Source organism: Sturnus vulgaris, chromosome 12, assembly GCF_052056855.1.
Source record: "Sturnus vulgaris isolate bStuVul1 chromosome 12, bStuVul1.hap1, whole genome shotgun sequence".
Classification (NCBI taxonomy): domain Eukaryota; kingdom Metazoa; phylum Chordata; class Aves; order Passeriformes; family Sturnidae; genus Sturnus; species Sturnus vulgaris.
Genome location: NC_142254.1, coordinates 8,699,261 through 8,714,790, shown reverse-complemented (window position 1 = coordinate 8,714,790; position 15,530 = coordinate 8,699,261). Strand labels below are relative to the sequence as shown.

General features: G+C 41.6%; 2 long non-coding RNA genes across 23 annotated transcripts in view; one reads left to right on the top strand and one right to left on the bottom strand.

Moving 5' to 3' along the window:
• Nucleotides 1–3,122, top strand: part of LOC148222357 (uncharacterized) — a 29,580-nt gene extending 26,458 nt beyond the window's left edge. For 19 of the 22 annotated variants that reach the window (XR_015806229.1, XR_015806228.1, XR_015806227.1 and 16 more), the window contains one exon: nt 129–3,122. This is a non-coding gene — a long non-coding RNA (uncharacterized LOC148222357). The remainder of the gene's footprint in view (nt 1–128) is intronic. The other 3 variants (XR_015806216.1, XR_015806214.1, XR_015806215.1) reach the window with 3 other exon arrangements.
• The window catches only part of LOC148222356 (uncharacterized), a 93,729-nt gene that overhangs the window by 6,806 nt on the left and 71,393 nt on the right, over nt 1–15,530 (bottom strand). The window contains exon 3 of the long non-coding RNA XR_015806232.1: nt 12,159–12,265. This is a non-coding gene — a long non-coding RNA (uncharacterized LOC148222356). The remainder of the gene's footprint in view (nt 1–12,158; nt 12,266–15,530) is intronic.

Below are 15,530 nucleotides of genomic sequence, written 5' to 3'. Positions count from 1 at the left end.
CTCTTGGGCTCACTTTATCTGTGCTTGTGTTTAGAATCCCCAAATGATTATGTAATAGGTAGAAGATATCTGATAGTATAACAGGCCCTTTCTATTTTTTCTAAAGCTGTATTAATATAATTTCCTAGGTGTCATCATGTTTTTCTCGATGTCAATCCATTGTGAATCATGCAGACACATCACTGAAAGAACAGAACCTGCTGCAGCTTGTGAGCAACAAGAAATTTCAGCTGGATGACTGCATAAGGGCTTTGCAAGACCGCCAGTAATTTTTTATATTCAGAGTTAAATAGAGCAATAAGATGGAATTTCAGCTTTAGTGCAATGGATTGCAGCTCTTCAGTCAATCAAATTATAGTTCAATCAGTTCATTTTAATCACTTCTCTGGAGAGAAGTAAACCCCTATGTTGAAGAATATGCAGCAATTTTATTGATGGAAAGTTTAATTGTTTCATTTTTCCTTACCGTCTGTAACATACTAGACTTTTAATCAGTGGGAACTGAAGTTATAATGAAGTAAAGTCCACTTTCCACAGTTCACAACTAGCTGAAAATAATTGGGTTGAGACTCCCATCCAGACAGTGTAATGCCTCTGGCATTTTCCTGAAAACTACACTTAATTGCTTTGCTGATGTTGTTAAGTGGTCCTAAGGGGGATGAAGTAGTAAAGCTGCTCACATATGCAGGGAAACAATACACAAAAAATGTCTTACAAGGTCCTTAAAGGAGGACCAACTAGTGACTAGAAGACAATATATTGCACTTTTCCGCCCCTTTTCTATACCAGAGAGAGCACACAGGAGAGGCTGATAAAATAAACTGGAAATTCTATAAACACTAACAGTTTTTTTTATTTAAGGGCAGCAAGCTTGGGAGCCAAAGTACAGAAAACGTCAAGGCAGAGCTCTTGCAATCAAACCTGCATCTTTAGGCTAGCCCAAGTTGCTTGGCATTTTTATGCTGAGCACTGGTGAGCTGCTGCCTGTCTTCAGCACCTTGGCCTGAGGAACAGATGTACTCTTGTCCCCAGGGAGGGAGGACAGCTTGCTCTCTGTTCTCTAAAGTGACAGGATGTGAGCCAGTGATGAGCTGAAAGCCTTGTCCAGGCATCAGTGGGACCAGCACATGTACCCTGTTAGGCTCTAAACGTAGCCAGAGGAGTAGCTCTTTGGCATTCTTAGGAGACCCTCCATGATTGTATGGCAATTGTTTAAAATGATGAAATAACTGATAGACTCAAGGATATTCTGATGAAGAAATACATTAGCTGTTTAATGGAGAAAAATATTTATTTAGGCTACTGCCCACTAAAATCAGTGTTGGAGCTGTTTTGTGGGGAAGAGAACTATAGAGCCAATTTAGATTCTTTAAGTAAGTGGGGGGTTTTGTTGGATTTTTTGTCCTTGTTTATTTAGATATGTGGGCACAGTAAAGTCTCTCTCAACAACCTGACCTTCCTCTGCTGCTATTTGTGTAAACTTCAGTATGACCTTTGCTTATTCTGTTCTTGCTTTTATAGACTCTGAACTGAATATCTACCCCCTGACGACTTTCTAGAAAGGAACATAGGCAAGATTGAGCCATGGAGTTCTAAAGCTAAAATCTTAAAAGTCCCCTTAACCCTACATCTGACCTCAGCTGCCTTCAAGAATCTCTGAGTTGACACCTCAAATGTTGTCCAGTGTAACTTTTCCAGCACCTGAAATTATCCTTTTTCCACTGAAACAGGCTGAAGGCTGGACAGGGCTCAAGTACCTTGACATGCTAGCCTGACCATTCCCCCTAATATTAATAAACTTTAACATGTAGTTCTCCTAGGATGAAATAGTCACCTCCCATGTGTTGGAACTGCTGACCATCTGCCAAGGGGATCAGCCCTCAGTGACAAAGTGCCCTGTATCCAATTCAGTCTGCTTGCCTGTCTCTGGAAGAGCAGCTCAGCAGTGCTTGGGCTTTGCTGTTCCTGGGCTCCTGTTTTGTCATGAGTAATATGATGTGGAATGGTTTTAACAAATGCACCAAATGAGGCCTGTATTGAGACAACTAATGGGAGCTGGTGCTTGCGTTTTGCATTCTCAGAGATGCTGAGGGACCGGAGGAGACAGGGCAAATCTACAGTGCAGAGTGCAAATAACCAATCTGGTGTGGCTTTTTAAAATTTGCCTCTGTGTTGTCTGGCTGGTTTAGAGGGTACCCTGCCCTGAGCCTTCTTTTGGGGATAGGGTTGCTGTCCCAGAAGGAGGAGTTCTTCCTGGAGCTGTAATGAGTCCTGTGCAGAAGCACAGCTGCCAGCTGGCCCTTCCTGCCTAGCAGAGCTGCTTGCTGGGGCTGACATGCTTTAAAGTCTTAGTCTGGGTCTCAGTGGAAACAAGGAGGAGAATGATTTGACACACATTCCCCTGATTTGACATACTGTATGCTTACAACTTGGTGTGTCCTCCACAAGAAATCCAAAATACATGTTGCTGTGCAGGCACAAATCTGACTGTTCCTGATAAACTGTTCATGTGGAAAGATACAATTTGCATGGTTGTCATCAAAGTCAGTGTATGTATTCATTTGTGCAAACATGTCAGACACCATATGTCACTAATATGCCTTTGATATGTTGGTGTCTGAATATTTTTTTAACTGCTGAATGGCATATGTTTAAATGTAAGCATCTGTTCTGTGTCTGTACTGTCTGTATTATTTATTCTTTATTTCTTATTTTCTTTTGACTAAAAGTTTGATTTAAACCTAGAAAAAGTGTAGGATTCATCTTATTTTTAAAGAAGCAGAGTTTTGGTAGTATTTCAGCATGTGGCAATGTGTATCTTCTCGCAGATGAGAAAGTCATTTAAAAGAGAATTTTTCCACTTTCAGCAACCAGGAAAAAAAAAAACAGGCAAAACACAGATTAGATTTGACTATAAGTTTGTTAAATGAAAAATGTATTGTTTTAGTGTTGGGCAGGTTCTGCAACGTATGGATTTGCTGAAAATAAGTCCTTGTAAGAGCCATATGTTACACCATAATGACAGTAAATTGGTTCTATCCAGAAACTTTTCTGGTTCAGATTCTTCTGATTAAAGAACTTGCTGTATAATAAATGACTTAATAAAGGAATGAAGTAATACACTATGTTTGTAAGACTATTCATTATACATGAGTGAAACTCAAAACCAGTGTCACAACAAAGGGACTCAAAAGTAACTATTGCAACTCATCAGTCAGAGCCACTGCAGCACCCTTCAGGAGGCTACAGCCAGCCTACAAAAGGCATGGCTTGGGCAAAAGCAGGGAATGATACTTTACTGTGATAGGAAAACAAGAAGAGACTTTATGAATCAACTGGGGATACCTGGAGAGTCCAGACATGAGTGTCCAATGCTCAGGTACAGGTGTGGCTTGTGAACCATTGGCAAGGGAGCAGCTGTGCTGGGGTCACAGCGTGGTGGCAGGAGGGGACCGTAAAGAAGCAGCCATGGTGGCACATGGTGGCAGGAAGGGACCCGTAAAGAAACAGCCATGGTGGCACATGGTGGCAGGAAGGGACCCGTAAAGAAACAGCCATGGTGGCACATGGTGAATTGCAGAGCTACAAGTAACCACTCAGTGACCCCTCCAGCTGAGCCCTATGAGTGTCCCATGGCCATGGCATTCTGCCTTTCAGTAGGAAATCACCCCATTCAGCAATAAATAACAAATGTCAGCTCTTGGTGGCTTAGGCAGCCTGGGCTTCATATTGTGTTTGTATGGTTTGGCTCAGGCCTTTAACAGACAAACAACCATTGCATATAACACTGGAAAATCAAATCTGTCTAAATCCAAAAGCTCTATGTCACTGTCACGGAGTCACAGCATTTCATAGCCACAGCTTCAAACAAACCACATCAAAACAGACCAGGAGCAGCTGAGTGCAGCTGGCCACCAGCTGGTTTGTAAAAAGGCCCTGAGTAGCCCAGAGCGCACCTGTGGCCATGGCAGGGCCCTGCCCGGGCTGCGGGACCAGGGGCCTCGGAATCAGTCAGTGCCACCTTGTGGCATTTCAGGATATTAAAATACCCCTGAGCTACAGTAACAAATGTCCTTGGAATCCACCACAATTCCAGAATTGCAATGGTTCTGCACACAAAGCCTGTACAGCTACATTTGCTTGGCCGGAGCTGCTGCGGCTGTGCAAGGAGAAGCTCAGCACCTGAATGACTAATGAGGCAACCACCTACCAATTATGGCTCATTGGAGGGGCACAGATTAATGCCTGTAATTAGAAATCCCGGGAACAGATGGAGAATTTTGCAACATCACAAGCCCGCTCCTTATTAGCCGTGGCCTGCGCGGGGCTCGTGGAGTGGCAGCTGTGGATTGCCCGGCAGAGCCGTCTCCTGGGACAGAGCTGGCTCCGGGCAGGGGCTGCTCCCACGGGACCCCGCCGGGGCTGGGCTCTGGGTGCCGGCAGCTCCTGGGGCAAGGCTGAGCTCTGCTGGAGCCCCTGGGCAGCCCCCACATCACACACACACCCGCCAGGGACCCTGCGGGCAGCGCGAGTTTGATGCTCGGAGGTGGCTCCTGCTGCTGCCGCTGCATCATTTGCAGCCTCAGACCCTTCCCTCCAAATCCCCAACACTCACTCCTGGCACCAGCCTGAGCCTGGGACACGGCAGCAGCTCCTATTACTGACTCAAAAAAATTTTGAAAAGTATTCTGAACACCTATCCTATTCTCCCCACTCACTCACAGAGGTGGAAAGGGCCTATAAGCCTTCATGTTGTCATTTTGTACATATACTAACGATATAAAATGAGAAAATGCATAATATAATTTGATACACACATAATATTTACCTAGTCTATAAAGCAATTTATATACTACAAATATAGAACACATCCAGTAGATAAAATATTAATGTAAGAATATATATAAAGATATAGCTTATAGAAGTAAAAATTATATAAATACAAATAACAGAATTGTAATAATTTTATAAGTAATAAAATGTAATTTTCTATATATGGTGTGTACATATATAAATAAAAAATGTGCTGTTTCCTAATAATGAGTGCTGCAATACCAGAAGGGGATACACACATTTCCTAGAAGTAACATTTATTGCATAAAAAGGAAGGAAATCATAGCACCTCGAACAAGATGAAAACCAGCTCTGAGGCCTGTTCAGCCAGCTGGTGGCCAGTGGGTCCCCCAGGGGGACATCCTGTCCTCACTGCATCAGAATGTGCTGAGGGAAGGTGGGCAGACCCCTGTGTCCCTGTAGGTAACACCGTGACTCACTAACAAACACCTTTAATTCTTCATTGTCTCATTGGCCACTTTGACACTGGTCAGGCATCCCAGACATTCACCCAAAAGGCTTTTGGGAGTGGTTACAGTACACTACAAACTTGAGGAATTTCTGCTTTCTGCCTTCTCCACTTCTATCAATTATTCCGAGATTTTCCTTTTTCTTTCCTTAACCCCAGATTTTTTTTTTTTTTTTTTTAAGGAAAACACAATGTCAGTTTTATCAAATCTTCTGAAAAGAAAATAACTTTCACACTATACATGATTCATTCACGGATTTGAGTCCTGATGCTCATTCAGTATAATTTTAGTAAATAGTGGGCTTTTCCCAGCTTACAGCTTTGCTGGGAAGTAGTTTGATATAGTTGCCAAGTACAGTTGTGGTGGGTTTGCCTTAGGATTTATTGCAGGGCACTGAATCCTGTTATAATCTCTTTTTTTGAGGACAGTAGAAATGCTCTGATTGCAGACAGACAAAAATTTTAGTACTTACAAGGAGTCAATTAATAGCAAATTGAAAACGGATTTTTTTCCCCTATTAATTTGATCACAAAGACAAAATAACCACTATATGATAATTTTATTCTTCTGAACTGCCACTATGGTTAGTTACACATATGACTAATGGGTTCACTCCGACCTGAACAAGGCACTTCTTGTTTTCTCAACTAGGCAAACTGAGCTTTTATCTTCTATTAGCATAAGCTGCGTTATTAACACAAAGTAATCTCCCAAATAGTTTGAAGCCAATATGATAATTACAACATAATTGATTGCAATTGCTTGTTTTCCTAAGAGGAAAGCAAATAATATTTCTCGCAAGTGTCTCTAATTTTCAAAACTTTCTTTAGACTTCTGTTGGCAGAACTCTCACTGTAAATCTGTAACTTAGACAATCATTTCCTCTCTCTCTCATGCTGGAAATGCAGTACATCTTTTGACCATTATTTCTTTTTCTCACTTATTCCCTATCCTGGCAGCAAGCACTGGGCTTTATTTTCTGATGGGCCAGATTTTTTTCTAGTTTTGCATATAAAAATTCCCAATAAGCCATCTCAGAGGGGTTATCAGCCTGAATTCCCACTACTTTCCTCTGGCTTGGGTGTGTTAAAGCATTATTTTCTTGCTCATCAGAGGGTCTGATGTAGCTGCAGTGTGACTGGACTTTCTTCTGAAGTGGCCATAAAATAGCCCCAGCCTTTTTCACCATGTAACTGGGGAATTATGCACCCTGCAACAAGCTCAGAAGGAATGGAAGCAGAAAATACTGCAGCTGTCACTGAGAGGTAAAATTTGAATCCAGTTCAAGATTTGAATATCAGAGATACCTGAAGACCAGTGTTCTCAGCACTGCCTTTTCATTTTGAAAAAATGTAACATAGAGAAGGCTCCCATTTTCAGAGTTCAAGGGTTTCTCATTTCAGAGTTTAGGCTCTAGCTTTTGGAGAGACCTTGGTTTGTAACATCCCAAATTATAAGGTGGCCAAATAGAGCACTCTGACCTAACGCAATCCAAAATTTTTCCCATTTCTTCACTTTACAAAACCATTCACAGAGTCCTGGTTTGTCTGTAGGATTCATTACTGCATTATAGCTCCTTATATTAGACTGGGCTTCCAAGTTAGCCCTTGGAGAGATTCCATTTCTACTTTGTAATGATTTTACCATTGGAAGAGTTCATCTAGAAAGATGCCTCAAAAGCAATGAAGCCACAAGGGAAACTCTTCACTTGAAGTATCCATCACTCCTCAGTAGAGGAATTGGAGGGATACGTTAAGCTTGCTACATCCTCTGTCAATCTTTTGTTTATTACATTATCAAGTTGCTTGCACTGTGAAAGATTAAAACAGTTGAGCAAGTGCAAGGCATGGAGTTACTGAGCACTTTGATTATAAGTCAGATATCAAACTGGTATTTGAAGTGCAGAACTACTGAGCTTTCTCTTTGTCACACAAGCAGATGTTGCCAGAGGCAAGGAGGAAAGCAGCCCAGCATTTTTTTAAACTTGGCTGCTGAACTTTGCACTATCTGAAGAACCAGGCACTGTGTGCAGCTCCTGGTTAGATGCCTTTCAAACTTGTCTTCTGCCTAAGGGCTACCAGATGTGCAGCTGAGGCAAACAGATAGATTTTCCCACTGTGCATCTCCTCAACCTGAGGACGTGCTGCTTATTGCCCTAAGTAAATGGTTGGGCTGCTTTAATTCAGGAATTCTGACAATAGTATTTTCCCCTTTTGCTCTATTTTAAGGAGAGTTCTTTTCAGTATGAGAATGAACTATTAATGAGTAAAGATAATATAAGTAGGGAGGAAGACTTCATCCTGGATATTTATTCAGAATTTCAGGTTGAACCAAAACCATTTGCCATATATATTACTTCCTGATGACTGTGGTCTGCCACACATGCATTCTGACAACCTTTAAAGATTGGTGGACATTTGTCCTCAGGGGAATCCTTAAGTCTGGTGACTTACCTATCCCACTACTTGGATGTCCATTTACTCTGAAGGATCCAAGAAACATCCAGTAAATGACTCCATGCACAAAGAACTTACTCAGGACCCTGGGTTTCTGGGTAAGTACATGCATATATCTTAGTGTTCAAGTAAAAAATGCTTCCCTCTCTTTTTAACAGGCATTAAGTAAACCTACAAGGAAATACTATAACTCATTTATCAGGTGTGAAATTAATCTACAGGCTTGTGATGGAGAATACCAGGGTTTTCATTGACCATCAGTAGGACTGTACCCACCTCCCTCAAACATAGAAAGCTGTTACAGCATTCCCTACAGATTTTCTTCCTTTACATACATCACATAAACATCACTTATGTATTTGCAAATACCTCCACTGCTGCTGCCTATCACTCCTTATAACAGAGTATCCAAAACACCATGCTGGAAAATTGTGGGTCTGTGTACTTTACAGAGAGATGAAGTTTTGAACTGGTGAAGTATTCCCCCATGCAGCTGCAACAATCCCATGTCACCATAGATGGTCTATGCCACTGAGGGAGCAGACAGCAAGGCTGGCACTGGCAAAAGAGAGTGGCTTTTGGAGGGCGAACTAATGCAAATACCACAGTTACAGAAGTGAGAGAGTTGATTTAGGAAAATCCATTTGAGAAGAGAACCTACAGAAGACTAACAATACAACAAGGTGCACCTCAGAGCAGAAACTCTCCTCTGAACAAACGTGGGTCACAATAATATTTTCTAATTCACAGCTATCTATAGTCTTTTTTTAAGCATATTAGTCTATGCCTACTTCCAAAAAACTGCTATCTTGATACGATATTTTGTTTAAAAATAAATAAATATTAGACATTGGAATTGTACATAGAATTATTTTTCCCCTAGATAGGTTCCTGGTGTCTTTTTGCATTATGTGTAATCATGAGTGACCTCAAGGTCAATTATTAATGAAAGCTCACAGAAAACCCTGCTAGATAGGGAGAAACATGGAAATCTCAAGGAATAAAGTATTTGACTTCTAAACAGAATGCCTGCCTAAGACCAAACCTCATTAGGGAAGTCCTCCAGGCAAACATCCTCTCATTATTTATTGTCATGGTTTGCTGAAGATTCCTCAGTGTAACTCACTATTGGGTTTTAAATAAATCTCTCTGTATAGTAAATGTGATATTCTTGCATCTAAGCAACAGGGTTAGCTGAAAACCAAATAAGACAAAAATTTCCAAGACAAATCCATTTCAGGGATTCATAAACAGCTTACAGTCTGACAGCAATGCAACAAGAGGCAAAAATATGACTGACAACATATGGCTGAAAAGTAGGGTCACAGTGGCTGTACAACATAACAACAGAACAGCGAGACTGCAAAGCAAAAGCAATTAGCTGCAAGTGTTGCTAATGTGGAATTATTTATGGTGAGGAACTTCTTTATAGCACAAGGATGATGTGTTTGTGATTAGCCTTTAAGGCAGGAAGGCCTTGGATTTAAGGTTTTGCTTCTCATCCTTCATTCTGGCCTCTAGAGGGTCAGTCGGACCTAGGCTCTCAAACATTTTGAGAGACCCTGGAGGAATTGGTCTAAGCCTCCTGGAGTTCAGCTGCTCATCTCGAAATTAGGGATACTAAAGCTCTTTCTCGTAACAGGTACTGTGAATGGGTGGGTGCTAAACATTGGGAATGTTTTATCAAAGGGTTTTGCTGTGGATCTTTTCAAAGCAGTGAAAGTCTGATAGATTTTCCTTACAAATCTTATCACATCTAAGGGTTAACTGATGTTAACTAAGGTGAGCATGGCTTCTATTTTCAATTCCACTAAACTGCTGAGACCTCTTAAAGAAGTTCAGAATACCTCAGAAATTTCCATCTCCAGTCAGAACAGTGTGAAGTTCTCTTCAAGGAGAAAATCTGGTGTGATCCATTTTTCTGCTGCAGTTAAATATTCTCGGGCTGATTCAGCATCTGGGCTGATGAGCTGGCCCCTGGAAGCTCCTGCTTTGGTTGCTCTGGAGGAGGCTGGAGGGGCAGCACTGTGGAAAGTTCCTCTCCTCACCAGAGGACATGCACAGGCCACTCTTGCCAGGGCACAGTCTCCTGACTCCTTTGCTTGGCTCAGTGCACTGTCTCTGCTCCTGCCCATAAGAGATTCATTCTCTTACATTTCATATTTATCTCTTTCCATAACAAGGTTTCTCTACTAAGGTAATACCGTAGTCAAACAAATGTAAAGATGGGGAGGATAGAGAGTAAAGTAACTGAAAAGGTCTTTTTTATTCAGTGTGGTGAAAGGGGATATTAATACAAACAGATGGCTTTTTTTAGTGCACCTATTATAGAGTCATGCCCACTCTTTGCTGAATGCATACCTACGAGACTGTGTGTGTGCAATAAAATCTTTAGTTTATTAAGCATTTTTTTCTATTCTGCTATGTCAGTCTAAATTCACTTTGAAGGCAGGAATGATGGAATTGTTCAATATATTGTGTGCACAAGGTTGTGACCTCTGCAATCAGCCCCTGAAACACCACTGTCTGCTTACTGTTGGGGCAGCTGAAATGAATTATGAGGTAGCCTGATAAAACATTATACTAAATCTGAGGCCTCTGAATATGCAGTATTTGAGCATTTCTGTATTCCTTCTAACTTCCAAAATATTTACAACTTCTATAGAACTTAAAAAATGAAAATTGAACATACTGTTTTTACTGAACATCTTGTTTCTAAACAAGGTCTCAATACTGCCAGAGCTCAAATGGGCCTTGTTCTTGCAAAAAAAAATGTGCCACCTATTTCTGCATCCATTTGTGTTTGTGTTTTGCAGGAGATATCCTGGAATTGTTATTGTGCAGCAGGAAGGCACAGGTACCTCTGCCTGAGTGCTGGACTGTGCTGTGGAGGACACGTCTCTACCCTGAGGCACATCCTAAGGGGGGACAGGAGGAGGAAATGCTTTTGTTTTAAAAGAGGACAGAAGGAATACCCTCAACAATAAATCTGAGACCCCAAATACCCTGCTCTGCACCTAAGATCCTCTGTTTGAAGACTGATCCAGCCAAGCTGGAGCACAAAGTGTAAAGCTGTCATCACTCTGCATTTCCACACTTACTGAACTTACTTACTTCATTCTCTGTAACATGTGCAACTAGAATTATATCAGCCACCACAACGATCTTTTCCTTTCATCAGCTCTGTGGCAGCAGCTCTGCCTCCCTTCTGTGTTGTTACTAGCAGGGTAGCTCCAAATAATTGTTTCTTTCCCACACACAACAAAGGCCTATAGAGCATCAACAAGGCCCATGAAATAAGAACTAACAAACAGAAAGCCCAGTTGCTGAAGTTTATCATTGGTGCCTCTTATTCTACAAAACATTTAAACAGCACACTTTCACTAAAGCTGCAGTGAATATTCAGTCGGTGCTCATGGGTGAACACAGCTCAGCAGACCCCTGTGTTAACACCACAGCTTTAGCTCGCTTATGGAACTGGAAAACTTTCCCAGCAGGACACTGAATAGATGTAATTTGTATAATACTTAAAAAAATAAAGCATTATTTATTCCTTCCTTGAAGGTACAGGGCCTTGAGGAAAATGTGTTAACATGGTGAAAGGCCAAGCTTAACTACTCCTTGCTCCAGGAGGAGAAAGCTGTCACTGAGTTGGGAAAAGCCAGGCTGCCCCACTCACAAAATGTTATCTTTGTTCTCCACATGAATCAATTTGTATCTGCTGATAACCCACTTCTTTCCAAGGATTTCAGGTTTAGGATTCCCTTTGATGCCAGACTCACTGCTGGAAACAATAAACCATTCTAACTTTGATGGAGCTACAATTATTCCCTCTAGTCAGCTATTTGATTGTTTCTGCTAAAAATCTTATGTCACCATTTCATTTTAGGTAGGTTTCCCCTCTATCCTTTCTGATTTAAACCATGCCAGTCAAAAGTTACAAATTAGATAGCCCAAGAGGCATGTTATGTTTTCATATAAAATATGCATAAATTCATCCTTGCCTATAACATTTATGACTAAAATGCAATCAGTGACCCAAGCAATCATTTTTCTTTTCATCATCCCTCTCTCCAGCACCTCTGCTTCCCATCTGTGCTGTCGCCAGCAGTGCAGCCGCGGTGCCTCTGCCAGTCACGGGAGCACAGAAACCACCACGCCCAGGGCTAGAGGTGCCTTGGTCTGAACACGTGTTGGTGCCAACACTCGTGAGGGTTTCAGCCTGTCTGGAGCACAGGAGTGTTACATCAGCCTGGTAATGGTAACCTAAGCTACCAGCAGCAGGGAGGCGTTTGTGCTGTGCTTTGCTGCGAGCAGCGCTCAGAGCCTGTGACACTGTCTGACACTGAGTGATTAAGATACAGGTACTGTGGTGCTGTCAGGAAAGAAGAAAGAGGACTTGCCGTGCTGTTGTTGCTCATGGATCTCCAGCAGGGCAGCAGCCAGACACCAGTGCACAGCAGCGCCGTGCTCTTCCACCTCTTCGGAGAATTACTTTCAGTCAACCTGAGGAGATGAAGAACACACCTCGTTTTTAACACAGCCTGTCCCTCCACACAGACTCTAAAGTCTGAGTATCACAGGTGATCGAATCCTCATGACTGGGGAGGGAACTGTGATAGGAGATGAGGGAGATGTGAGAAGGACAAAAATATGAAGTCAATAATAAGCCTTACCAGGAAAGCATTAGGAAGGCTGCTCCTGACTGCAGCAAACAGGACCACGTCCTAACAGGGAAAGAAACAGAGCTACCTAGTTATGCTGCAGGTATAGATATAATCCTCCTTTTCTCCATGGCTTTTACTTGCCATCTGTAGAAACCAGACATTCAAATTTCTCCCTGATCCCAATTTTCTGGGTATCCCCAAAACCCACACTAGCAGGAATGAAGAAAAGGATTCCTTTGGCAGGCAGCCTAAGACATGGGACTAGAATTTTAGTTTTATTTAGTTTAAGTCTCAGGACTTTCCCTAGTACAAAAATGCAGGGTTTCCCAATGTGTATTTTCATCTCATCTCACAAATGATGAAATAATAATTTCCCTTCTTTCTGAGGGTGATGTGAAGCCCTCAGAAAGACTAACACATATGGTGTCCAGAAATAGGGACAGTCTTGAGCTCAGGCTTACACTTTTGGCCTTCTGGAGTCACTTCTCCATACAGCCCATGCAGGTGGGAAGGCAAGCAGGAATACAGAAAGTCCCAGAGAAATCTCTGCAGACCTGACATTCTCTTACTCATTTGTGTGCCAAACCAGGCGTGATTCTGTCACCTGTGTGGCGACAGAATTGTCCTTGTCCTCCACAAAGCAGAGGAAACTGCAAAGATTCTGATCTTCCTTCCACCACAGACGAGGCAACTTGGCTTCCAGGAACCTCTATTCTCTACCACAACCAGGCTCTTTTCATCTCGGCTTTCTTAATAAACATTTAGAGGGCAGTTCACATTTTCCCTTCTGCTCTTTGTAACAGAGCTGATTATTGCTAAGGTCAGGTGGCTCCATGAGCTAATTAATATTCACAGGTAGCAGTAAGAATTAAGTACAAACCTCATCTCTCTCCTCAGCTTTAATTACAATATCAGTGCTATCAAATTCCATGTGGCTACACCTCCTGCATCAGCTCCAAACAATTTCAGATGTGTATCCAGGATTCACAGCATCTTTAACTCATCATCTTCTGTCATTACCATGTAATTACTCTAATGCATCTCTACTGTGCAACGCCCACCAGAACTAACAACTGTGGAGTGCCTTGTGTAATGTCAGAATAGAGATATCAATGTGGAATTTCAGCTTACAGGGACCTGCAGCATTCCTTCCAGTCCCATTATTCAACATTTCTGAGCAACCTGACTCCTACCTGCCTCCCTTCCTTCTCTAAATTTACTTTATGAAACATTTATGTCATTCTAGCACTGAGAAGCCCCAGGTGGCACTGAAATCCCAGTGGGAATGTAGCACAAGTCAATGAAGTGGCAATAAATTGTCTCACCTTGATCAGCTCTGTGGATACAGAAGAGGAATAGAGGATGGTGAGTCAGGGAAGAGCAAATGCATTATGCACCTTGCTGTGCTATGGGTGAGGATCTGGGCCTTGTGTAGACATGGGAAAAGAGATTTAGAGAATTTTGACAGAAAATGCAATACTGACTACTCAAGTTAGCAAATATCCCTCAATTAAGTACTGGTGGAGGTCAGATACAAAAGTCAGTCAGAGAGAACTGGGCAAACTTCAAAGAGTCTTTGTGGCAAAAAGCTAAAGGATGAGCCAGTGCAATAACCTGTGAAATGACAAGCCATGGAGATGATTTTAGCCTTTCATTTCTACACTATAGAAAATGAAGAACAAAGTACACATTATAAAGACATAAAATGGGATGAATTTTTGAACCTGTGTAAGGATTTTTAAATAAGAACTAGCTGCAGACATATCTCACAATGCACTATAAGAAGTATTCCTTTGCAGAGTGTCTTTGCAGAGATTTACAAAACTCTCTCAGTATATCAATTTCATCAGTCCTTTTACTTTTCTTAAATGTCAATCATTTTAAACTGAATAATAGCCTGTATATTTGATGCATTTGGCTTTCTGTGTGATAACAGTCACTCTGATTAAAACACATGTTATCAAGACTTGAAAAAGACAGTTAAACAGGAATGGCATTACATTGTCACCTATCCAAGTTGTAATTGGGGTTTAATTGTAGCTCTGCAAGCAAACGCAAAAAGACAAACAACAAAGAAACCTCTGCTCTGATTGAAAGCAATTAAGAGAGGAAAACCCAAGAGAGCTAATATATGAAGTTTCAGGGAGGAAGCATTCCTTCCCTGAAATGCAAAGGCCCTTCTTGAATCTGAGAGAAGCAAAGCATGGGAATAGTGCAGCTGTTTCTGGGAAGTTGCCTTTTGAGTGGAAATGGAAATTAAGAGCTTCCAGGCTGATTTTTATCTCTCTTGTCAAATTTATCTTGCATATGTTTGCTGATGTTCTGTTATATCCCAGGTAGCTCTGTTGTTTGCATATTAACTGTTTTGTGTCCCAGATGCTCATACAAGGATCATAAATATTTTGTGAAAGATATAACCATCACTTTCAACAGTATAAATGATTTTCTTTTCTAAATAGCTTTCCCTCTGTTCTTGCAGAAGACTCAATCTCTGAAGAACTACTTTAGGATGGACTTTTTCACCATCAGCTGACAGAGACATGCAGGAAGGCATGCTTGAGCAAAAGGACTTCCACAACAATCACCGTGCATCTAAACCCAGAGAGTTTGCCTTTAGGGCTACACTGATCCCAGCCATGGAGAGATGGAGGCTGAGGCAGTTTCAGGGGAGCTGGAATCTAGCAGGTCGTTCTGAGTGCCTGAATCCAGGACCTGGCTCTCTCCAGGGGTACCTGTGTAAGAATAAGGGTGACATGTATAGTTCACACATAGAACTGGATAGACATCTTGACAATGGAGAGGGTTTGTGGTTTCACAGACTGTCATCTCTAATAATCAGGAAGCTTCCCTGTTTCTTTTCCAGAATGGAAAAGGAAAATATTTTTATCTACTTTAACATCACACTAGCACTGTTAGATGATTCATAGGCTCTGGAGAACACAGACATTACCAGCTCAGCACATTTGTGTACCAATCACCATTTGTCATATATGAGTACTTCCCACAGTCCTAAAAAGGGATTTGTTTTCTGTATTATTTGCAGGAAATGTAACAAACTCCACACTGAACAGCAAAATAAAAACAGCACTTGATTGTTTTATCGA